Source organism: Bos grunniens, chromosome 19, assembly GCF_055505025.1.
Source record: "Bos grunniens cultivar Pamir isolate PY7600 chromosome 19, Bosgru_T2T1.0, whole genome shotgun sequence".
NCBI lineage: Eukaryota > Metazoa > Chordata > Mammalia > Artiodactyla > Bovidae > Bos > Bos grunniens.
The window spans coordinates 32,627,526-32,653,376 of record NC_141183.1 but is presented as its reverse complement, the minus strand read 5'-3'; the positions used below and the strand labels follow the sequence as shown (position 1 = coordinate 32,653,376).

Genomic DNA, 25,851 nt, shown 5'->3' with positions numbered 1-25,851 from the left:
TGGAGAGTAAGAAAATGGCCTTCTCTTGCACTTAAGATGTGTTGAGACATACACCCCCACACACACCCTCCACGAAGCCCTGCCTTTGGTTTGTGTTCAGACAGTGGGTATTGGTTTGCTCTGTACTTCAGCTCTGCCTCATCTTCCTAAAGGAAGTCATAAGAGGACAGATGACTCTTTTGCTGCATCCCACATCACATGTGCCCAGGGGTCCTTCTCATTCTCATCTTCCTCCCAGTTTGGCCTAGAGGCTGTGGGAGTGCACACTTGTCTGACCACTCTGGAAAACAGTTCACAAGTTCCTTATGAACATTCTCCTACCCTACGAACAGGGCTACCCAGGTGGCGCTGCTGATGAAGAACATGCCCGACGCAGCTTTGATCCCTGGGTCAGGAAGATCCCCTGGAGGAGGGCATGGCAGCCCACTCCAGTATTCTTGCATGGAGAATCCCATGGGCAGAGGAGCCTGGTGGGTACAGTACGTGGGGTCACAGAGTCGGACGCGACTGAGCATGTGTACACATGGGATTGGAGTGGGTGAGAGGGTTTGCCTGCAGGGGCGGCCTGGCCGCTGGGCTCTGGGGTTTTCTGCGCCCTCCTGAGGCGGCTGTGTTTGGCACTGACCATCGACGGAACTCATTTTCAGCAGGTTTAACTGTGGCGGGCCTGTCCTGTTCTTCAGTAGCAACGAAGCAGCAGGCTGATAGAGGTGTGTGTGCATGCGTGTGTGTCTAATGCTAAGTTGCTTCAGTTGTGTCTGACTCTGTATGACCCCAAGGACTGTAGTATGTCTAATAAAGCTTTTATTTTACAGCAGTTTCAGATTTACAGAAAAGCTTCAGAAATAGTGCAGAGGGTTCCCATGTACCCCACATCCAGTGACCCCTTCCAGTAACCTCTGACCTCCATGGGGTGTATTTGTTATAATCAATGAGCTGAGGTGAGAAAACTGTAGGGAGTGCGATTGTGAGCAGGGCCTCGGCAGGCAGGGTGAAGACCGAGCACCCCAGGAGAAGGCATGGTATGTGGAGAGCCAGGGAGTGGGCCTGAGTGGGGTGAGCTCAGGGGACAGGGGGAGCCCAGCGGGGCTGGGTGTAGGCTGACGGGGGAGGCTTTTCATGCAATAGGCGATTGTTCCGGGCACACAGGTGTGGCTCTTTTCCAAAGGGCTCTAACCCACATCCCCGACTTCTTCTTCGTCTCTTCTCTGACGTGGGGAAGGAGATGCCCTTTGCTGGACCCACCCTGAGAATGTGCTCTGTATCGCTTCTCGGCCTTTTGGCTAAGATCAAGTGTAGAATGTGCTCTGCTGGAGCTTTCCTGCACGTACGTACTCTGGTCTCACTTGTCTCCGTAATCAGGAACCCAATCTATTTCTCTTAACACAGAGGTCTGTGGGATTTATGCGGTTAATAAAGGATGCAGCTTTTACACTTAATAGAAATCACAAAGTCCCCCAGATGCACCATCCTACCACGTTATATTACAGTTGCTAAAAATACCCCACGACCACGGGTGAGCTCAGAGCAACAGATAGCCCACAGACTAATTTCATCCTTGGCAGAAGGCCACGCAGCCTCCAGACAGGATCAGAATCAAGCTGGGGGCTGCTAAATATAGAAATATAAATTTGGGTTTGTTTGGAATCATTTGAAAACTGAAAGAACACATAAGGCCGTGATCAAGGCTGGTAGCATCTTCCAAAGGCAGAGCTCACCTTAGTGTCGGTTGGTCCTGCACCCCCAGCCCCATTCTCGGCCCCTCAGTGGAAATATGAGGCAGTCTCTGGGTCTGAAGTCGTAGCAGACTCTTGAAGCAGCCTGGGCTGGATATAGACGCAATACCGTCATCTACTCCCAGGGGCTGCGCTGAGGCCCCGGAGGCCGACTGACTTCAGAGGTGACTTCACGCTCCTTGGAGACCCCGGGCTCTCTGATCTCATGTGTCTGCCCCTTTCCTGTCTAGACGGAGGACGAGGGTCTATCACTTCCCCTTGAAGTTTCACCCAGCACCGGGGTCCCACTGGGCAGGACTGACTGGGAAAAGGGGAGAAGGAAAAGAGCTTCCTTGCAAGCATCCTGTCCTGCATGTCCCTCTTGTTCAGTGTTTATGGTGAGAAGGTTCCTCAGAGCACAAACACACCTGCCCAGAGGAGCTTTGGGTAGGTGGCAATGCAGGTGAAAGATGACCAGATCAGGGGAGGAGAGTGGGGGGCTCACTCGTGGTCCTGTTTGGGCACCCCCTCTAGATCCATCCCTGAGGGAGTCAGCACCATCAAGTTAAAGGGCTCTGGAGAACATGCTAGGACAGCCGGCCAGTTTAACTGGCCCAGAGTTTCCCAAGTGCCTTCAGGCCCCACACACATCTGTCCTCTGGCTGCCACCCTCACCTCCTCGGGACCACTCTCCTTGCCCATGTGCTTCTCTCACTCCAGCCCTTTGTCCTTCAGTTCAGTTCAGTTCAGTTGCTCAGTCGTGTCCGACTCTTTGCCACCCCATGAATCGCAGCACGCCAGGCCTCCCTGTCCATCACCAACTCCGGGAGTTCACTCAGACTCACGTCCATCGAGTCGGTGATGCCATCCAGCCATCTCATCCTCTGTCGTCCCCTTCTCCTCCTGCCCCCAATCCCTCCCAGCATCAGAGTCTTTTCCAATGACTCAACTCTTCGAACGAGGTGGCCAAAGTACTGGAGTTTCAGCTTTAGCATCTTTCTTTCCAAAGAAATCCCAGGGCTGATTGATCTCCTTCAGAATGGACTGGTTGGATCTCCTTGCAGTCCAAGAGACTCTCAAGAGTCTTCTCCAACACCACAGTTCAAAAGCATCAATTCTTCAGCGCTCAGCCTTCTTCACAGTCCAACTCTCACATCCATACATGACCACAGGAAAAAACATAGCCTTGACTAGACGGACCTTTGTTGGCAAAGTAATGTCTCTGCTTTTGAATATGCTATCTAGGTTGGTCATAACTTTCCTTCCAAGGAGTAAACATCTTTTAATTTCATGGCTGTAGTCACCATCTGCAGTGATTTTGGAGCCCAAAAAAGTAAAGTCTGACACTGTTTCCACTGTTTCCCCATCTATTTCCCATGAAGTGATGGGACTGGATGCCATGATCTTCTTTTTCTGAATGTTGAGCTTTAAGCCAACTTTTTCACTCTCCACTTTCACTTTCATCAAGAGGGTTTTTAGTTCCTCTTCACTTTCTGCCATAAGGGTGGTGTCATCTGCATATCTGAGGTTATTGATATTGCTTCTGGCAATCTTGATTCCAGCTTGTGTTTCTTCCAGTCCAGCGTTTCTCATGATGTACTCTGCATATAAGTTAAATAAGCAGGGTGACAATATACAGCCTTGACGTACTCCTTTTCCTATTTGGAACCAGTCTGTTGTTCCATGTCCAGTTCTAACTGTTGCTTCCTGACCTGCATACAGATTTCTCAAGAGGCAGGTCAGGTGGTCTGGTATTTCCATCTCTTTCAGAATTTTCCACAGTTTATTGTGATCCACACAGTCAAAGGCTTTGGCATAGTCAATAAAGCAGAAATAGATGTTTTCCTGGAACTCTCTTACTTTTTCCATGACCCAGCGGATGCTGGCAATTTAGATACCCCCAATCCTGCATCTCTGGACCTTTGCCTTCTGCCCCCTTGGAAGCTGTTCCATCTGGTGCCTTTACAGCCTTCCTCTTTTCACTTAGAGGTCAGTTCAAATGTCACCTACTCTGAGAAGCTTTCCTGAAGCAATTCCACAACTGCTCTTTTAAATTTAATACCATCTCCCTGCTTTGTCTCCTTTGATTTAACTCATTACTACCTATTATAGATCACATCACACCATATTATATCTTTGTTGTTATCTATTTTCCCCATGACTCAAAGCTGAAAAGCAACTCAGAAGAGCTGGCCTCCCAACATGTGGGAGATTGTAGAAACACCACCATCAATTAATGGAGCATGGATGTTCATTTTTATGCACAAGAAAACAACCCAGTCTTATGTGTAACTAAGCCTAAAAGAATGCCTCATAATAAGTATGACAACCATTCTCAAAAAGAATGCATAAGAAGGCATAGCGTCAAAATTCCATGGGCAGAAATTGGTATTTCTTTGAATCAAGACTGCCGTGAGAAATATCAGCAGCTTCAGATATGCAGATGATGCCGTTCTAATGGCAGAAAGTGAAGAGAAACTAAAGAGCCTCTTGATGAGGGTGAAAGAGGAGAGTGGAAAAGCTTGCTTAAAACTCAACATTCAAAAAACTAAGATCATGGCATCCGGTCTCATCACTTCAGGGCAAACACAAGGGGAAAATGTGGAAGCAGTGACAGAGTTTATTTTCTTGGGCTCTAAAATCACTGCAGATGGTGACTGCAGCCATGAAATTAAAAGATGCTTGCTCTTTGGAAGGAAAGCTATGAGAAACCTAGACAGTGTATTGAAAAGCAGAGACATCACTTTGCCGACAAAGGTCCATATAGTCAAAGCTGTGGTTTTTCCAGTAGTCATGTATGAATGTGAGAGTTGCACCATAAAGAAGGTTGAGCGCTGAAAAACTGATGCTTTCGAACTGTGGTGCTGGAGAAGGCCACATTTTGAGAGTCCCTTGGACTGCAGGGAGATCAAACCAGTCAATCATAAAGGAAATCAACCCTAAATATTCATTGGAAGGGCTGATGCTGAAGCTCCCACACTTTGGTCACTGATGTGAAGAGCCGACTCATTGGAAAAGACTCTGATGCTGGGAAAGACTGAAGGCAAAAGAAGAAAGGGGGCAACAGAGAATGAGATGGTCAGATAACATCACCGAATCAATGGACATAAATTTGACAAGCTCCAGGAGACAGTGAAGGACAGAGGAGCCTGGTGTGTTGCAGTCCATGGGGTTGTGAAGAGTCAAACACAACTGAGCAACTGAACAACAGAGTTATAGAAAAGAATCCAGAATCAGTGAGATCTTGGATTTGATGGAGTACGACGAGTACAGCGAGTGTGAAAGTCTGAGAGTGGAGCAGCACCAGGTGATGGGGACAAGTGGTGGGGGCACTGGGGTCTTGGGGGGAGGGCTGGGGGTCCCGCAGGAGCAGAAGTCACTCAGGAAGGGACCGCTCCTCCCAGCTGGGCTCCTCTCTGCAATGTCACTGCACTGTCATCGTAACAGCCCTCGGGGCCACTTAAGTGTAAGAATTACTTTGCTACCGACATTGAGAAAAAACACATGGCAGATAGACCCAATTCCCGCTCTCCAAATTACCCCAAATAAACAGAAGAATGTTTGAGGCCCCCGAGGGATATATAGGGAAGAGAAAAAGGCAAGTGCGAGCTAACAGCTGTGGCTGGGGAGGTGGGGGAGCCGTCTGCCCAGACGTTGCTGCATTCTCTCTCCAGGTCAAGCAGAAACTGCAAGCAGTAAATGCAACTGTCCCAATTTGTTTTCTCATGAAAATGTCAGCTTGAGCTCTTGAAGGAATCCTTTTCTTATGGCCCAAGCAAAGAAACCTTTTTTTATTGTGTGGCCCCTCAGGACAGAAGAGGCTTTTTGATCCTGTTCCATGTTTCCAGATTGCTGGTATCCTTCAGATTGGCTTACCCAGGGGGCTGATATAAATTTTCAGGTGGAGAAGCGCGATGCTGACACATTTGTTTGGTTTAAGCCAGAGCTGTCTCCAGGGCCCAGGAGGGATGGGCTTCTTGGCTTCCCCTCCGCCTGCCCCCCAGGTGAGACCCATGGCCGCAAATGGCCCTTTCTTGGCAAGACAGTTTAATGGCATGGGGCATGAAAGGGATATGGCTGCATAATTCTTGTTAATAAATGTCTTATTTAGTTACCTCATGTTAATTATTCACTAAGCAGAGGCAGTTGTGACTTGGAGCTCTGGTTTGAATGCTCCTTGAGCTTTTTCTTTCTCCCTTCCCTCCCCCTTCCTCCCCCTCCCCACCCCTCTGAACAGCTCTTCTCCAAAGAAGAGAGCTGTTGTCTGGCTCCAGAGAGAACCAGCAGCTATTACAGCTGGACAGGATGTCAGAGATCACAGAGTCGGGTGATTTCCAAACCACTTTGAGGAGTCTGAGGGTTTTCATGCTCAGCCTCTGGGATGGGATGGCATGGCTTGGTGGGCAAGGCCCCTGCCTCTCTGGTTCAACTCCTGTGCCCTGATCCCAGTTCCCTTTGCACGTGTGCAATTTCAGGAGCAGGTTTTGTAAGGAGAAAAAGATTGGAATCCTGGAAAGGTCTAAAAACCACTGATGCAAATCAGGCCTCTCATCTACAGGTGAGGATGCTGAAGTCCAGAGAGGTAGAGTGACTTTACTGGGTTGCACAGCTTCTTAGTAAGGGAGTCTGGACTAGGAGGCCTGTCCTCTCCCTGTTGCATGGCTTGGGATGGAGAGAGGAACCCAGAGAAGAGAGAAAAGGTGGGAAGGAGGAAGGTGGTCGAATGTCCCTGTCTCTCTTCTGGCATGCAGAGCAAGATGGCTTCTTGAAACACCTCTCTGGCTACAGGCAGTGATGTCTTAGTGCGCTTGCTGAGAACAACAGTGCAAAAGTGGCCTGCCTCTGGGATCTGTCTAATTACTGGGTGAACACAGGCAGTGCCTGCTCTTGAGGCTGCAGGGTTTGTGGTGTCAGACCTGAGCTGGCTGCCAGTTTCACTGTGAATGAAGTTCTCTATTTAAAAACAAATGTATTGTTATTTTGGGGGTGGATTTCTGGGAAATATTTATGAAAATGGACACCAATTTTACTATATTTACTATTAGAATGAATTTAGTCTTTGAGATGGAGTTATATTTAGGTTCTGTTGACTTAGGGTAAGTTTTACAGTAAAAAATTAGACATAAATAAAAATGTTCAGTATATTTTTGAAATCATTGCCTTTGTTACTCTTATTAAAACAAAACAGAATTTTCAAGAGTTAATAGAATTCTGTGGTTAGAGACTCTGGAAACTCACCTCTGCTCCTTGATAGCTGTGTGTGTTAAGTCACTTCAGTCATGTCTGACTCTTTGCAACCCCATGGACTGTAGCCTGCCAGGCTCCTCTTTCCATGGGATTTTCCAGGCAAGAATACTGGAGTGGGTTGGCATTTCTTTCTCCAGGGGATCTTCCTGACCCAGGGATTCGGCCCGGCTCTCTTACATGTACTGGGATATGGGTTCTTTTTTGGGAAACCTCCAGATAGCTGTGTGACGTTGGGCAAATCACTTAACCTCTCTGAGCCTTGAACATCCCTCTCTGTAAAATAGTGATAACAATAACTTCCCTTGTGCGCACTGACTGTGTTAATACATAAAGTCTTTACAACAGCACCCAGTGGGATTCGCTGTGCTTCATGAATCTCTCAACAATTTTAGAAGACTCCTGGTCTATATTGTTTTAAATATTGTCTCTTCCCCATTCCACTGGGCCTTTTCCAAGACTCGTAGCATGCCTTTTATGTTTCCATTTCTTTGTCTTTACAAGGTCTTCTGGATAATGTCTTTGGTTCCATCCTTCAGCTCACTGAGATTCTGATGTACTCCATCCAATATGCTTTGTAACCCATTCGTGATGGAGACCACTAGCTGTATGCAATAAATCATTCTCTCCTTCTTTTGTGTTAATAGGACTGTGGTTGGACACCTGCCTCCTCAGCTCTGCGGCATTTCCCAGACAGCTTTGCAGTTGTGTGGCTGGGTCACTAAGCTGCATTCAGTTGATGCCAGTGGATGTGGTGTGGACAAGGGGCACGTCTCTTCCACAGCCTGTTTCCTCTTTGTAAGACAAAAAGTGTGTAAAGCTCCCCGGTCCATAAACTCATGACTTACAATGGGATTAGTTAAAAAATGGAGGGAAAAGCATTTTGACCCTTTATAGCAATTCAGCCTTGTCACAATACCTAAGCATGTAATCATTTTTCAAGTCGTTCGTTTTTGGGGGGAGGAGATATTTTATAGAAGTAATAGTTTAAAAAGGATTGGAAGAAAAAACGATTCTGTTATCTGTGCCCATGACCAGATGATGTTAACGTCTTAGGGGATGGATGAGAAGCAAGATGGAGGGGACCTGTGACCCTGAATAACTGCATGGAGCAGAGCTGCCTCCCAACATGGAATGCTCAACTCAGTCTATGACATCAGAGCAAAATGCACCCTCCTTTCTTTCAATGGATTGAATTATTGTCAGATCTCTTCCTGTGGCTGTTGAGCCTTACCCAGTGCATGTCCACGTTTTTCATTCTAGTGAGTCTACATTTGACTTCTGGAAATTATATTTCGTTCTTTTTTCAAATCTCTTTGGTTGTTGTTGTTTTTTTTTTAAATAGGTTCTCATTCCTTGATCATGTTTGAAAGCCTCTGTTGTCTTTTAATCTTTCAACATTTGCTGAAATAAAGTCTTCAGCATCAAGATACAGCAGATACAAACTTTCAGACAGAGGTGAAATATCACCAGATGCAGATACTCATCAGGAATTTCTAAGAACTTGTTCTGCAACACTTAGATCCTTTCAACTACTTAAAAAAATTATTTATTTATATTTGGCTGTGCAGGGGCTTTCTGTAGTTGCAGCAGGTGGGGCTACTCGAGTAGTGATGCTCAGGCTTCTCACCGTGGTGGCTTCTCTCGTCGTGGAGCGCAGGCTCTAGGGCAAGTGGACTCAGTAGCCGTGGCTCTCAGGCTCCAGAGCGTGGGCTTAGTAGTTGTGACGCACAGGCTTAGTTGCCTTACAGCACGTGGAATCTTCTCTGTGGCACATGGACTCTTTCCCATGGATTAAACCCACGTCTCCTGCATCGGCAGGCAGATTCTTAACCACTGGACCACCAGAGAAGTCCTCTTTCAACTACTTCAAGAATAGAAAAGGATTCAGAGAGATGGTGAGAAAAGGTTTCTATGACAAAGAGCTCTTTAGAAAAATCAATATTGAAGGCTCCATTTTCTGTTCACACCAGAGAGGATCCTGCATCAAAATCAGTGGCGAGCGGAACAAAGGCCACCTGTGGGGACAGTGGATGTCTGGGTAGACTTTGGCTAATCCGTGTAAACATTGGTTGAAGATCTCTTTGTTTCTCTCTCCTTGAACTGGCTGAGATTGAACATCATCAAAACAGTCAGTATTTGTTTTCTGGGGCTTCCATAAAAAAGCACAACAAACTGGTACCTTAAAACCTCAGAAATTTGTTGCTTCATAGTTCTGGAGGCTGAAAGTCCAAATTCAAGGTGTCAGCAGAGCCACATGCCCCCTGAAGGCTCTAAAGGCAGATTTTCTTTGTTTCTTCCAGCTTCTTGGAGCCCCCAAATGTTCCTTGACTTATGGCAACAGGACTCCAATTTCTGCCTCCCTGTCTTCAGGTTCCTTGGTGTCTGGGTCTTCATGTGTTTCTCCTCTGTGCGTGTGTCTGTGTCTAGATTTCCTCTTCTACAAGGATCCCAGTCATGCTGGATTAGGGGCCCACCCACTCTCTACAGTGTTGACTAACCTGCTTAAGTGAAGTTGCTCAGTCGTGTCCGACTCTTCTCAACCCCATGGACTGCAGCCCACCAGGCTCCCCCATGGGATTTTCCAGGCAAGAGTACTGGAGTGGGTTGCCATTTCCTTCTCCAGGGGATCTTCCTGACTCAGGGATTGAACCCAGGTCTCCTGCATTGTAGGCGGACGGTTTACCCTCTAAGCCACCAGGGAAGTCCAAACTACGTATGTCTGCAGCAACCCTGTTTCCAAGTAGAGTCACGTCTGATGCTGGGAGTTAAGGCTTCAGCATATCTTTCGAAGACACAATTCCACCCATAGCAGAGAGGAAAAGTAGAGGGGGTGGAGGATGAGAATTCCACAAGAAGGATGAAAAGTCCATCATCTTGGTTCTGCTTCCCATAACCCCTGCTTCTCCTCTGCTTGGCTGGTCCAGTTCCCTAGTGACTCAATGAAGTTTCAGTGTAAACTTTCTCCTTCAGAAACTCCTGACCCTCCCACCTCCTGCCTGATTCTTGTGCCCCATTGCTGCAGACTGGCTTTCCTCCCTCATCTGCCCCCCATCATGCCCCTGGTCTCCCTACCCAGTTTCTGCTCACCTTCCTTGCTCAGCCGGACATGCAGACACAGTCACAGCCCTGACCCTCCTTCCCCTCCTGCAGCGTACAGACCTTTTCCTCTCGGGCTGTGTTCCCAGCACACAGTGAGCCTCCCAGCTCCAGCAGCCTTGCCCCAGAGTCCCCTCCCTCCCTGACCTCCCCGATCAAACCATCTGCTGGACGCCAAGCCCTGGCCATCTGCTGGAGAACCGCTTCCGCATCTCAGAGCTTAGCATCCCGAGTGAGGGAGTTCTCACCGTAGACCTTGAGATGGTCGATATTTTTCCTTCAGGGCTGGTGTGGCATGATACACATTTATCAACACAGAGGACCAGGGCTTTTAAAGGGGGAGAACAGAGCTGGAGAAACAATGTTAGGAAATGTGTGTGTGAACGAGCCTCAGCAGAGAACCAGAGTTCAAACAAAATTCACATTTTCATTTTTCTCTCCTAAACCTGTGAGCCAGTCTGAATTTTTCCTTTTTTCATCTGAACACATTGTCCAGATATATCGTGACCCATCCCTCTCTTGAAGGAATGTAGCCAACAGCTCCTTCCTCCCTGTAAAGCAATTCTCTGAATCAAAACCAACTTAAAAAAAAAAAAATGATTCACAGTTGAAAGAACCATTTTCAGGTGCTACAAAAAAGCCATTCAGACACGAGACTGTCCTTCTTATCTGCCCTAAGGAAGCTGTGGTTTAAAATTTTGGAAAAGTTCTTGGACAATTCTACACCATGGTAGGGACATCCGGATGCATGTGTGTGTGCTAAGTCGCGTCAGTCGTGTCTGACTCTGCGACCCCATGGACTGTAGCCCGCCAGGCTCCTCTGTCCATGGGATTCTCCAGACAAGAATACTGGAGTGGGTTGCCATGCCCTCCTCCAGGGGATCTTCCCTGACCCAGGGATCAAACCTCTTATGTCTCCTGCACTGGCAGGCGGGTTCTTTATCGCTGAGCCTCTGGGAAGCCCAGGGACTTCCAGATAAGGAAGGCCATTCAAAGTAGAGTTTTGTAACAGTGTTTTCAATCTGTAACAGAAATCTCCTAGAAAACTGATTCTTTGCTTGAAACAAATTATACAATATGAGACAATATATGTGTGCCTTGGAGAAGGGCATGGCAGCCTACTCCAGTATTCTTCCCATGGACAGAGGAGCCTGGTGGGCTACAGTCCACGGGGTCACAGCGTCAGACACAACTGCGCGACTAAGCACAGCTCGGCACAGCACATGTGTATGCCTAGATTAATGTTTTGGCTTGAAACATATGGCCAGTGTGGATCCAGGGGCAGGTTGGTAGCTGGGAAGGGGTGGGGTTGACTGGTTCTGCAGGGGTTTGTCGCTTGGGCATTTAGCATCCCTCTGTCTCCCTCTTCCCCCCAATGGCAGCCGGATGTCCCTCTGGGAAGCCTCCCACCGGCATGGCCTGTCTACCCCACATTTTGTTTGGTGCTCCAGGGCTAGCCCTGTGTGGAGTAAGCCGGCCCAGGACACGCCATCTCCCTTGCTTCAGCTTGTTGGCCCACAGTGCTCCTTTGTCCATGGGGACTGGTACCAAGGGCTCAGGGGGTATGAAAATCAGTCCCTTTATGGGATGCAACTCTCATCTGTGGCTGTGAATGAGGAAGCACAGAGCCCCCGTTCCTGCTGCCAGCAGCCACTTTACCATTAGGATGGAAGTACATCTGAGGATAAACTTGATCTGGGCAAAAATGAAAAAATAAATGCAGGGGATCTTGTAGGGGGAGTGGGAGTAGAGAGGAACAGGCAGTACACATAACCAAATCAGCGCAGATGCACACAAATAAATTAACCAGGCTCATGCGATGGGTCCACGCCTGTGACTGGATGGGCAGAGAAGCCTGTACCACAGGCCTACCATGAAGGCCTGAGCTAAACAAGAGGCATTTCATGCTGTTGGGGGAATTTCCCATGTGCCTTTGCAGCAGACTTCAGCATCAAATACATACAGGCCAATTTCTTGATTGTGACCCGAGGTCCTGTCTGATCCCTCACAGCCCTCCTGGTCTCAGTACCAAAATCCCGTGCAGTGTCTTGTTCCCTTCTGTGGACAGACTTTTCAGCTTTTGCAGTTTACCACAGAGGAGCATTTGCACAAAAGACAGAAAGGCCCCTGCCTCACACTTAGATGGTGTGAGCTGGAAAAGAGGGAAAGACACATCCATCTCACAGCTTCTGCTCGCAGGCCTGCCAAGGAATGTGGTCTGGATGGCAGACTTTCCACGGCTGTGTGCGGGGCTGGGGGGCAGTGGTGATGCTGTGATGGCCCCACCCCACCTGCTGTCGTTACACCATGGGGAAGGCCTGGTCTTCACAAGAAGGTCAAGGAACCCTGGAGAAAAATGATGGATGAAGGCAAGGATGGTGAGAGAAATATGAAAAGAATCAAGACTATTTCTCCTGGAGAAAAGGAGCAGAAAAGGAGACAACTCCCATAGTAGCCAGACTGGGAGACCTTGCCTTCCCTGTTTGCTTATCAGGAAAATGAAGCGGATAAACTGTCATCCACACAGTGGTTTTCAGCCCCAAGCTCTGTGATCCTGGGACTAATGTCCACACGTATGAAAATATTTATGCACAAGGTGGTGGCTGCGTTCCTGACTCCATTGCAACAGAAGAAAGAAAAAAAAAAGTGAGACCGCAGGCCAAATTTCTTGACCTTGAGAGTTGTTGCAATAGTGGAAGCAAATGGAGTTTTAAAATCCCAATTCCCAGAAATATATCAGAAAACGATACCTTGTTATTTTTCTGGGATGGAATAATCCCAAGAATCCACTCCCTGAAAGTGTGAATTTGAATTGCCTGGAGGTTAATAGGCTAAAATGTAAATACAGTGTCCTAAGTTCATAAAAAAATTTCTTGCACAGTAACAGGAAGGTCTGAGATGATATCTCTTAACACATTTGCTGTGCATTTTAAAAGCATTGAGGCTGTGAATCCCTCTTAAAAGGGGGTGTCCTCCAAGCTGGGCAAGTGGGGTTTATGATGCTGAGATGAGCAAAGATGAAGATTGGGGAGCATTAGAGTTTCTTTCTTTTACTAAAACAATGCTCTGAGTTTAAAGGGTGTGGGAAAGAGTTAATGACCCTCAAGATGTCCAAGTCCTAATCCCAGGGGTGTGTGAATATTTCAAAGAGATTCTGTAGGGCTTCCCAGGTGGCGCTGGTGGTAAAGAACCTGCCTACCAATGCAGGAGACGTAAGAGTCACGGGTTTGATCCCTAGATTGGGAAGATCTCCTGGAGGCGGGCATGGCAACCCATTCCAGTATTCTTGCCTGGAGAATCTTATGCACAGAGGCTACAGTCCATGGGGTCCCAAACAGTCAGACATGACTGAAGTTAGTTCACACATATGCACACAAAGAGATTCTGCAGAGGAGTCTCAGATGAGAAGTTTGTCCTGGGTCACTCAGATGGACCTGGTATAATCCCAGGGGTCCTTAAAAGATGAAAGAGAGTGGCAAGAGGGTCAGAAAAGGAGACATGAGGATGGAAACAGAGGTTGGAGGGGTGTAACTGCTGGAAGGGGCATAAGCTGAGGATTCAGGAGTCCCTGGACCTGGAAAGGACAAACAAATAGATTCTCCCTTAGAGCTGCTGGAGGCAGTGTGATCCCCTGACGCTTCTCTTGGCCCAGGAAAACCCATTCTGGACTGCTGACCTCCAAATGTATGTAAGATAATACTTCTTGGCCGTCTTAAGCCACTGAGTGTGTAATAATTTGTTATAGCAGCCAGAGGAAACTCATACAAGAAAGAAACCATGATGGCTTGATGTAAGAAAACAAAATGGAAAAAAAAAAATGCTTAAGAAAAGGAGCAAGAGAGGCAAGATAGAAGGAACTGGAGACAAGGAGCCGGGCCTGTGAGGGGGAAGGGCTGGGCATTGGAGGCTGCTCTGTCCTGGGTGCCTGAGGCGGGGAGGACACAGGTACAGGGCAGTGTGGTGAAGGGAGCGGGAGGGTGCTGAGCCCAAAGACAGCCAGGCCATCTTCTGCCTCCCTATCTCAGCCTATGTTCCTGGAGAGCAGAGCTGAGCCAGGTGTCAGTGTGAGCGGTTAAGCTGAGAGTGAAGGATGGGAGCGAGACAGGATCAAACAGAGGAGTGGGAGGTGAGCTGGGATGCAGTACTGAGGCTGTTACCAGCAGAGAGCCCACTGCCCGAGTCCTGACTAGGGCACCAGCTCCTGAGGAAAGAGCTTTATTGTAGGTCAACTATAGGCAAGGAGTCAGGAAGCAGGGCTTGAATCCATTTCCAGATCCAGGGTTTGGGATGAAATCTAAGGGACTGGGGGAAATTTCAAACTTGGAAGTGAAGTCAGGCGTTAGAATCGTTTCACCTGGCATCATTAATCAAGATGCTTTAAGACTTGCATGTTCTCCAAGGGGTGTGTGTGTGTGTGTACACTCAGTCATGGCCAACTCTTTTGTGACTGCATGGACAGTAATCCTCCAGGCTCCTCTGCCCATGGGATCCTCCAGGTAAGAACACTGGAGTGGGTTGGCATGCCCTCTTCCAGGGATGGAACCCACATCTCCTGCATTGTAGACAGATTCTTTATTGCAGAGCCACCTGGGAAGTGGGCCCAAGGGTCCCTAAGCAGCCTAATCAGGAAGACGGATCAGCTGGGTCTAATTTGGGCTGAACCAGTTAGGACTGGATAGGACCACTGGCCTTTCCACTGGCCACACGCAAGTGTCTGGTGTCTGTGCAGGAAGAGTCTCACCCCTACAGACAATCAGCTTTCCCCATGCCTCCCAGGGCATGCCCCCTTAAATACCGCTGTCCCTGGCCTAAAGATTTACTGAGCATGGCCTCACCAATTAGAACAAGACCCAGTTTCCCCATCAGGAAGCTTCTGTAGGCCTTTTATCCTCCATCAGAGGGCAGACAGACTGAAAACCACAATCACAGAAAACTAACCAATCTCATCACATGGACCACAGCCTTGTCTAACTCAATGAAACTTGGAGCCATGCTGGGTAGGGACTGGTCATGGTGAAGAGTTCTGATAAAACGTGGTCTACTGAAGAAGGGAATGGCAAACCACTTCAGTATTCTTGCCTTGAGAACCCCAAGAACAGTATGAAAAGGCAAAAAGATAGGACACTGAACAATGAACTCCCCAGGTTGGTATGTGCCCAATATGCTAATGGAGATCAGTGGAGAAATAACTCCAGAAAGAATGAAGAGATGGAGCCAAAGCAAAAACAACACCCAGTTGTGGATGTGACTGGTGATGGAAGTAAAGTCTGATGCTGTAAAGAGCAATATCACATAGGAACCTGGAATGTTAGGTCCATGATCAAGGCAAATTGAAAGTGGTCAAACAGGAGATGGCAAGAGTGAACGTCGACATTTTAGGAATCAGTGAGTTAAAATGGACTGGAATGGGTGAATTTAACTCAGATGACCATCATATCTACTACTGTGGGCAAGAATCCCTTAGAAGAAATGGAGTAGTCATCATAGTCAACAAAAGAGTCTGAAATGCAGCACTTGGATGCAATCTCAAAAATGACAGACTGATCTCTGTTTCCAAGTGAAACCATTCAATATCACAGTAATCTAAGGCTATGCCCTGACCCGTAATGCTAAAGAAGCTGAAGTTGAATGGTTCTATGAAGACCTACAAGACCTTCTAAAACTAAACCCCCCCAAAAATGTCCTTTTCATTATAGAGGACTGGAATGCAAAAGTAGGAAGTCAAGAAATACCTGGCGTAACAGGCAAATTTGGCCTTGGAGTACAGAATGAAGCAGGGAAAAGGCTAATAGAGTTTTGCCAAGAGAACACATTGATCTTAGCAAACACCCTCTTTCAACAACACAAGAGATGACTCTACACATGGACATCATCAGATGGTCAACACGAAATCAGATTGATTGTATTCTTTGCAGCCAAAGATGGAGAAGCTCTATACAGTCAGCAAAAATAAGACCAGGAGCTGACTGTGGCTCATATCATGAACTCCTTATTGCCAAATTCAGACTTAAATTGAAGAAAGTAGGGGAAACCACTAGACCATTCAGGTATGACCTAAATCAAATCCCTTACAACTATACAGTGGAAATGACGAATAGATTCAAGGGATTAGATCTGATAGAGTGCCTGAAGAACTATGGATGGAGGTTCATGACATTGTACAGGAGGCAGTGATCAAGACCATCCCCAAGAAAAAGAAAAGCAAAAAGGCAAAATGGTTGTCTGAGGAGGCCTTACAAAAAGCTGGGAAAAGAAGAGAAGAGAAAGGCAAAGGAGAAAAGGAAAGATATACCCATTCGAATGCAGAGTTTCCAAGAATAGCACAGAGAGATAAGAAAGCCTTCCTCAGTGATCAGTGCAAAGAAATAGAGGAAAATAATAGAATGGGAAAGACTAGAGATCTCTTCAAGAAAATTAGAGATACCAGGGAATATTTCATGCAAAGATGGGCTCAATAAAGGACAAAATGGAATGGACCTAACAGAAGCAAAAAATATTAAGAAGTGGTGCTAAGAATACACAGAAGAACTGTACGGAAAAGATCTTCATGACCCAGATAATCACAATGGTGTGATCACTCACCTAGAGCCAGACATCCTGCAATGTGAAGTCAAGTGGGCCTTAGAAAGCATCACTACGAACAAAGCTAGTGGAGGTGATGGAATTTCAGTTGAGCTCTTTCAAATCCTGGAAGATGATGCTGTGAAAGTGCTGCTCTCAATATGCCAGCAAGTTTGGAAAACTCAGCACAGGACTGGAAAAGGTCAGTTTTCATTCCAATCCCAAAGAAAGGCAATGCCAAAGAATGTTCAAACTACTGCACAATTTCACTCATCTTACACACTCGCAAAGTAATGCTCAAAATTCTCCAAGTCAGGCTTCAACAGTATGTGAACCATGAACTTCCAGATGTTCAAACTGGATTTAGAAAAGGCAGAGGAACTAGACATCAAATTGCCAACATCTGTTGGATCATCGAAAAGCAAGAGATTTCCAGGAAAAAAAATGTCTACTTGTGCTTTATTGAATATGCCAATGCCTTTGACTGTATGGATCACAACAAACTGTGGAAAATTCTTCAAGAGATGGAAATACCAGACCACCTGATCTGCCTCCTGAGAAATATGTATGCAGGTCAAGAAGCAACAGTTAGAACTGGACACAGAACAACAGACTGGTTCCAAATTGGGAAAAGAGTACATCAAGGCTGTGTATTGTCATCCTGCTTATTTAACTTGTATGCAGAGTACATCATGAGAGACGCTGGGCTGGATGAAGCACAAGCTGGAATCAAGATTGCCAGGAGAAATATCAATACCCTCAGATATGCGGATGACACCACCCTTATGGCAGAAAGCAAAGAAGAACTAAAAAACCTCTTGATGAAAGTGAAAGAGGAGAGTAAAAAGCTGGCTTAAAACTCACCATTCAGAAAACTAAGATCATGGCATCCGGTCCTATCACTTCATGGCAAATATATGGGGAAACAATGGAAACAGTGACAGACTTTATTTTTGGGGCTCCAAAATCACTGCAGATGGTGACTGCTGCCATGAAATTAAAAGATGCTTGCTCTGTGGAAGAAAAGCTATGACCAACCTAGACAGCATATTGAAAAGCAGAGATATTACTTTGGCAACAAAGGTCCATCTAGTCAAGGCTATGGTTTTTCCTGTGGTCATGTATGGATATGAGAGCTGGACTATAAAGAAAGCTGAGCACTGAAGAATTGATGCTTTTGAACTATGGTGTTAGAGAAGACTCTTGAGAGTCTCTTGGACTGCAAGGAGATCCAACCAGTCTATCCTAAAGGAAGTCAATCCTGATTTCATTGAAATTCCATTTCATCCCAATTCATTGGAAGGACTGATGCTGAAGCTGAAACTCCAATACTTTGGCCACCTCATACGAAGAACTGACTCATTTGAAAAGACCCTGATGCTGGGGAACATTGAAGGCGGGAGGAAAAGGGGATGACAGAGGATTAGATGGTTGGATGGTATCACTGATTCATTGGAAATGAGTTTGAGTAAACTCTGGGAGTTGGTGATGAACAGGGAGCCTGGGATGCTACAGTCCGTGGGGTCTCAAAGAGTCGGACATGAATGAGTAACTGAACTGAACTGTCCCTGGTGTTCTAGAAAGTCAGTTTCAAGTCTGTTCTGACCATGTGCTGGGCTGCTTTGCGAATAAAACCCTCTTTGCTGCAAACCTGGGTGTCTCAGCATTAGGTTTGTTGCATGTTAGGAGAGCGAAGCTGGTTCAGAAGCTAATGGGCCGGCCTGGAATCGGTCCACAGACACTACTCGAGCTGCTGGAAGCTGAATTTCCATCTAGAAGGATTCTTCACTTCACAAAAGGCAGTGGTGGCAATGCTTCTACTTGCTTCAGTTCTAGGGATGGAGGGTTCTTGGCTCTGTGGTGTCCTGGAGATGCAGGTTTCTGTCTTGTACAGGAGTGGTGCTGTCTCTGTAACGTCTAATAACCCAAGTCTTAATTACAGCAACAAGCTGTTGAAGGAGACAAAACCAGTTGAAGCTGGTGCTGTTTCAAGGGGGCCACCGACTCACCATCCTGACCAGGGCAGTGGCAGCAGCTGTGCTGCAGGGGCCCTGCTTTCAGCCCGAGCAGCCTCTGCAGGCCCTTCTACTCCATAGGCTTATTCTTATTAACCAGCTGCTCCTTCCACCTGCATCTCACTGTTGGTGACTGTTCTTCTGTCAAACCATCAGATGGACAGCTGACCTGAGAATCTGAGTGCTGCATGGAGACCAAAGGCCATTTGGAGGGAGGTCTCCCCCGACTTGGTCATAGAGCACCAGGAGACGGAGAGGAATGGCACCAGGAGGTAGGTGGACTCTAATGCCCTTCCAGCTTCTGGGTGCTGGCGCTCAGTGTGCTGAGGCCAGGGTCTGGGTATTGCCACTCAGTGTTGCCTCCACGGGCACCTGCGTCCCCCCCCATGCTTACCCTGTGTCCCCCGGCTCTGTTCTTCCTGGGTTCTTGTACAACTCGAGCGACGGGAATGCCATTGGCTTCACGTGCTCACCAGCGTTACGGGAACAGCCCTGGTCACACTTCAAATTCGGATCCTAGAAGCCCACGTGGACGCCCTGCCCCTTCTCACACACTGTGGCGTTTTTGAATCTTCATCCTGGTTCATGCATTCCATTCACTCTTTTCCGTGTAATAACCCATCCTCTGATTCATGATGGGTGTTACCTGGAGGGGGTGCCTTGCCCCTGTGACTTGCGTTCCTAGTTCAGTGATGCTTGATCTGGGAGGGGTCTTTCTCTAATCCTGTTTCATTTGTGAGATCTCCTGGCATTTTATAAACATATGCCCATGAGCAGGAAGGTCCCCTGGTGGGTGCGGGGACTTCAGCTCCTGGGCGGTAGGATCTTGCTCAGACTCTTCTGTGTCCTTCTTGCATCACTGGTATCAGGACCCAGCGTGGCCACTTCTCACTTGGTCAGAGTGTGAAAGCCACCCAACCCCAGCCCGTGGGGTTCCCCAGGAACCCTGGTCAGGCACCCACTGGGCCTCCTGCCCCCTCGCTCGCTCATGGTACCCTCCGTCTTATCTACTACTTGGGTTGGCTGGCTTCTTGCCCTGTGTGGTCACTTGCCTAGTAGATGCCAGTCTCTGTGTGTGTCCTGTCCTCCAGACACACCTCATCCAGCAGGGGGTTAGCAGAGATGCAAGGGGAGGGGTGGCGGTGTGGAGCCCAGCACTAGAATCTGAACAGCTGGGGTGGGTGTTGTGGCTTTGCTACATTCTAAACTTCTTTCCACATCTTGGATGTGGAGAGAGGACCTGGCCAACCTCGCAACTGCATTGCAACAGTTGTGAGAATCTAAATCTGCATTGTACTCAGAATACTAGGTGTTCCTGGCAGCCCAGGAGGCAGTGAGAGAATGTTCCTAACACTTTGTTCTAGCAGCTTTGAGCCGCCAGGAAGAGAAGGGAAACCTGCAGAAGCACAGGCTTGAGCTGGTGGAAGAGGATGGGAGGCAGTGGTGGAGACCCTGCCCCGTCCTCCCAGCGTTGGCAGGCAGAGTGCCTGCTGTGTGGTCTGGCCCTGGGCCTGGTTCCTCCCCCGCTGCCCAGAGCAGGCCGCCTGTGAGGCTTGAGGGCACTCAGAGGGAATGTAGCCTCCTCTCCTAACCGCCTTCCTCCTCTCTTCACGTAGAACATCATTTCCGCAGTAGTGGAAGCAACTCCATCTTAGCTGTATGCATCTGGATTTCTGTGTCCAGAAAAAGAGAGCGGATGCTTGGACCTCAGTGACCTTCCAGGCTCTACACCCATCAAAGGTGCAAACTGTGCCGGGGCTGCTTCTGAAGATTCAGGGTGGCCGTGCCTGGTAGCCCAGAACATGCTCAGAGGAGCATGATGGAAGAATCATGTGCTCTCAGGATGTGGGCCTCCACCTGCTGCTGGTCCCAGCTCAGACAGTTGGCAGCAGGCAGGACTGGGACAGAGGTCCTTGTTTCCTGCTGGCCATTCGGGGTGTTTTCTGGCTTCTATTTGACCGAGAACACAAGGAGACAAGTGTCTGTCCCATTTTTAAAGCCAGGATAGAGCACAGTGACAGAAACACGACAGGGTTTCTGTGTCCCAAAGATTAGGGCTTCCAGGTAAAGTACAGAAAATTTAACTTGCATTTCACATCATTGTTGAATGAATGTTTGGTGTAAGTGTATTTCAAGTATGTGTTTAAGATAGACTTTTGGGCTTCCCTGGTGGCTCAGACAGTAAAGAATCCACCTGCAATGCAGGAGACCTGGGTTTGATCCCTGGGTCAGAAAGATCTCCTGGAGAGGGGAATGGCCACTCACTCCAGTATTCTTGCCTGGAGAATCCCATAGACAGAGGAGCCTGGTGGTCTACAGTACGTGGGGTCACAAAGAGTCAGACCGAGAGACTAACAATTTTCACCTTTTTTGATGCTAAGCATTTACTGCTTATCCGAAATTCCAGTGGAATGGCATGTCCTACGCTTACATTTTGCTAAATCTGGCAACCCCACCAAAGAAGAAATTCACATTGAAAATGTTTATCAGACTGAATTATGGCTGTGCAGCCCTGTCCTGGGTCTGCACTTAGAGGCAGAGTCTGCGCCTTTTCTGGGAGTTCTTAGGACCACGGCTACATCTGGAGCAGTGCCAAACCTCCATGTGAGACCAGAGCATTTCAGTCACTTGTCCACAGTCCTGATGTTCACAGCCGGTAGACAAAATACTGAGATGTTTGGCAGGGCCGCCCGGCTGTCCCCTGGAAGTCTGGCATCTCACAGCCTCAGCTTTCCAGCTCGCCCTGTGCTGGGACAGCGTCTTCCCCTCAGTTCTCTGATCTGTGAGGCCCCTGCCCCCACCCCGACCCTCACATCCTCTCCCACCAGACCTGGGACACACTACTAGACTCTTCAAGGATGCAGCCGATGTCTGGACGCGCTTTGCATTCTGTTCGTTTCTTGGCCCTGGGCTCCCATGGACGTACAGTTGTTTTACTTCAGTCTGCTGATAAAGCTCAGGCTTCTCCAGACTTCTACTTAGTCTCTGTGATGTAGGAAGCCCAGAAAGAAACTCATGTTTTTTGTTTTTTTTTTGTTCTCCCTCAGAGCACAATGAACTGACATAAATCCTGTCCGTGTACTAACACTCTGACCCCAGTAAGAAGATGGATGAGAACAGTGATTTCAAACAGCACGGGAAGCCCTGAGCAGGTTAGCGCTTCTTCTGGGAAAAAGGCATTCATTGTTTCAACTGTTCATTCAACCAACTTCACTGCCCCCTGTACAGGCAGCGGTGGGATGCAGAAGCTGGGGACGTGGGCTCTGAGGCCGGTCGCCTGGATCCTGTTCTCAGCCCTGTGACCGTGCATTAGTAGTATACCTGTGCAAGGTTAGTGGGCGCCGTTTCTCCTGTGAAATAGGATTAATGGCATGCAGTCGTTGTGAGGATTAAACGAGAATTCATGGACCTGCTTAAGGACGATGTCTGACATTTAGTAAGTACTTAACAATGTTAGCTGTTACAGCAGACACATAGCCGCTGTACAGATACTTGGATCTTGGAAAGGGCAGGCTCTCGTCTGTAGAGGTAAGATTCAGAGTTATTGCTTGGCAGAACCTGGTTCTGAGTTATGATATAGGAGACCCGTCCTGGGCCTCATAACCATGACCACCTCATTCTCTTTGGCTGGCTGGTGGTCTAGGAATGGCCCTGATGCAGAGTTCTGGCCAAAGAGATACAAATGGGTACCTTCTTGCTGATACTCCCGGAAAATCTTGCTTTCCTGATTTAAAACCAAACAACAACAAAAACCAGAAGACCTTTTGGCCTGGAACACATTTATGATGCTTGGAGGTAGAGCAGCCATTTTATGACTCTGAGGTCACAGAATGAAGACAAAAGCTGTTGTGCTAAAGGTGATTTTTTTTTTTTAAAGAACCCAGTTCTTTAAGGGTATATTTAAGTAACTCCATCAGATTACCTACCCCCAAACTTCTTACCAAATGAGAAAAATTAACATGTATTTTTCAAAGCCACTGTAACCAAATTACCACTTGTAGCTAAATGGATTTTTTTTCATTGATACAGCCAAATTAAGACATGCAGTCTCTTTATTCAGTGAAGTCATAGCCAAACAAAGGGAAAAACCATGCATGACGAAACAAACTAGCAAAGTGCTTTGTGCACACAGGAAAGGAAGAGCTCATGGGTGATGGGGGCGTCTTATTTGATTATAAAGAGTTCTGACCTTGTAAGGTAGACTCCTGATGCCACTGCATGGACCTCTCACCATCACCTGGTTCTCAGGACACCTTTCTAGAAAAAGGAGAAGTCCCCACCTAAGTACAGTTGCCATCCTGGGCCTTGCATCTAACCTCTGAAATGGGAGCAGTCTCAGGGGACCGAGCCCTTCACCTGTGGGGTCTGTGCTGACCCTGGGGAGTTAGGGTCAGAGTTGAATTAACGATCAACAATTGGTGTCTGGAGACTTGGGTGGGGGGATTTGGTTTGGGAAAATCCCCATGCATTTGCTGTCAGAAGTGTTGTGAGAAGAGAAAAGGAAATACAAGTTTTTGGGATTGTTGTTGTTTTGGTTGTTGCCCTTGCTAGGAGAGCTGTGTGTGTTGGCTTGAGTTAAAGGTGGAGGACAAAATGATGGCGAGAGAGGAAAGGGACAGGCTGGAGACTGAAGACCTCACGGAAGGCCTCCTGGAGACAGGTGTGCGTGAAGAAACTGGCCAGACACAGGGAGGAGTCGGGAGAGAGCGGAGCGGCTGATGGAGCGACAGCTTTGTGTGTGGCATGGGGTTCAGAACTGGCCTGCCCAGTACCAGGAAGACCCCTGAGTCCCTGAAACAGGAACACGATGATGGGGGAAGAGTTATTTGCCAGATGTGGGCATAGCATTGACTAAAGTATCAAGCAGTCAAAAGATTTGCAGTCATGGAAAAAAGAATCTTCAAAAATCTTCAGAGGCGTAATGGGCCACTTAAAGTATCTGAGTCAGTCGGGGCTCCAGTTTGCTGTCTTGTAATAAGTTCTTATCAAGTTTCTGCTGCAGATAACTGAAAAGCGTAAGCCTCGCTGGGGTAACGTCTTAGCTACATAACTGATTTTTCTCACTCAACCAGGAAGTGGTCTCTGTGTCTTAGAGACAAGCTCCATGCTCCTTTTGATGTTAGATGTTGCCTCGCTACATTGTAAGAGCTTGATGTTGCCTTGATACATTGGCGTGTCTCTAGTAAAAGCGAATCAACTCAAATGGAAAAGTTAGGCAGTACCGCAGTTTGTGTAAGAGTTTTTAAGTCTTTAAGAGTTAAGTGGGTGTCCTGCATGGATTTAGAGCTTTATGTGTGTTAGTCCTTCAGTCTTGTCTGACTGTTTGTGATCCCATGGACCATAGCCCTCCAGGCTCCTCTGTGGAATCCTCCAGGCAAAATTACTGGAGTGGGCAACCATTCCCTTTTTGAGGGGATCTTCCAGACCCAGGGATCGAACCCAGGTCTCCTGCATTGCAGGCAGATTCTTTACCATCTGAGCCAAATTAAATCGATTCTAAGAAAGTCTGATGAGGTTGATGCTGCTGCTACTGCTGCTGCTAAGTCGCTTCAGTCGTGTCTGACTCTATGCGACCCCATAGACAGCAGCCCACCAGGCTCCCCCGTCCCTGGGGTTCTCCAGGCAAGAACACTAGAGTGGGTTGCCATTTCCTTCTCCAATGCATGAAAGTGAAAAGTGAAAGTGAAGTCGCTCAGTCGTGTCCGACTCTTAGCGACCCCATGGACTGTAGCCTACCAGGCTCCTAAATCCATGGGATTTTCCAGGCAAGAGTACTGGAGTAGGTTGCCATTGCCTTCTCCGGATGAGGTTGATACCAGCCCCATTTAACAGATGAGGAAGCTGAGGCTCAAAGAGGTTTGGAATCACAGGTTAGGGTGTATCACAGGGCTGTTAAATCCATGCCACAGAACCTATGATCTTCACTACACTGTGCTGCTTCTCTGTTTTTACAGGAAACTGCCAAGAACTAGGACAGAGTCCCCAGGGCATGTGACAGCCACTTCATAGTCTGGATGCTTCCCCGGGGATTAAAGAGAACACTGCATAGAAAAATATCCCCCTGCCTCCACCATCCTGCTCTTTCTGGGGCAGCACTGGGCTTCAACCGTGAGTTTGTGAAGTGACCTGGGGGCCATGTGGAGTGAACAGAGAGCCAGGCTGTGTGGACCCTCTAAGAAAAACCGTGTAACCTTCGTGAAACAAACAAACAACTGGGGGAAAGGCACAGATCCCAAAGGGATGTTGCATAACATTTACGAGCATTTTCTCAAACAATAAAAAGGTCTAACTAGTTCTTAAGCTTTTTGCAAGTGAATGTAAATTACATCTCCAAGTACTGTTGAATATCGAATTTGACATTCAAATAATCTCTGAAACGTTTAGAGTCAGTGGGGGATTGTTTTATGAGAGAGAAGAGAGGGAAATGGCTTGTGGGTTTGGAGGGGAGGGATGGGTACTGTTCACTGCAGGGGACCTTCCTGGCAAAGGATCCTGAAGGGTTCTGTTAATACAGCGAGTGGCTTTGTCTGAAACCTACACCTTCCAGGCAGGGTGACGAGTTTTTCGTTACCCCTTAAAAAAAACTGGATGGAAAGATGATCCAGAGTGTTTTATATATGTATATATGGTCAGAGAACAAAGCAAGGTGGGGTTAGGGCTTCTGACCCAAAGTCAGGCTGAAAAGATTCCAACCCTTCAGAATCTGTAAATTCACCAGTAGCGTGGAATCTTCTTTTTCTTCCCAAGGGACAGTGGAGCAGATGAATGCTGGTTCTCTCTGTTTAGATTACAATTACCCAAGGGCCTCCTTTCTCTGTGGCTGGAAAGTCTATCTCAGATAGCACTGAGGTCTCCTGATCAGGACCTCAGGGCCTTCTAATGCCTTCAAAGGCCTTGCTTAGGGCAAGAGCACTGCAAGGTCTCTCTGGATTTTGGTCTACTCCTGTTTTAAGGTGCTTGTTACAAAAATTAATGTGGCCCCTCGATGTTTGATGGTTTTGCCTGCTTTTTGACGTGAAAATCTTTGCTGAAACTGGCACTTTAGTGTATATAATTTCCCCAAACTGTACACCTGTACAACCTATTTATAGTAAGGTTGCGTTGCTTCAAATACTCAGGTTATGTACTGCTTCTGATTATTGGTCTGAGGATAATAAGCTGTGTTTAAAAAAAATTTTTTTTTCTTAAAAGGGAAAAATTCACAACTAACCCAAACA

General features: G+C 47.4%; 1 long non-coding RNA gene and 1 pseudogene across 2 annotated transcripts; both read left to right on the top strand.

Annotated features, from left to right (window-relative positions):
- The first annotated feature begins 1,263 nt into the window (after positions 1 to 1,263).
- Positions 1,264 to 1,371, top strand: LOC147352009 (U2 spliceosomal RNA; annotated as a pseudogene).
- A 13,080-nt stretch (positions 1,372 to 14,451) lies between these two features.
- On the top strand, positions 14,452 to 24,934 carry LOC147352008 (uncharacterized). Of its 2 annotated transcripts, XR_015147870.1 has the most exons (4): positions 14,452 to 14,554; positions 18,791 to 18,906; positions 21,682 to 21,786; positions 24,589 to 24,934. It is a non-coding gene; the product is annotated as an uncharacterized LOC147352008 (long non-coding RNA). The 2 variants fall into 2 exon arrangements; XR_015147869.1 differs by lacking the exons at positions 14,452 to 14,554; positions 18,791 to 18,906; positions 21,682 to 21,786 and adding an exon at positions 21,813 to 21,964.
- The last annotated feature ends 917 nt before the right edge of the window (positions 24,935 to 25,851 follow it).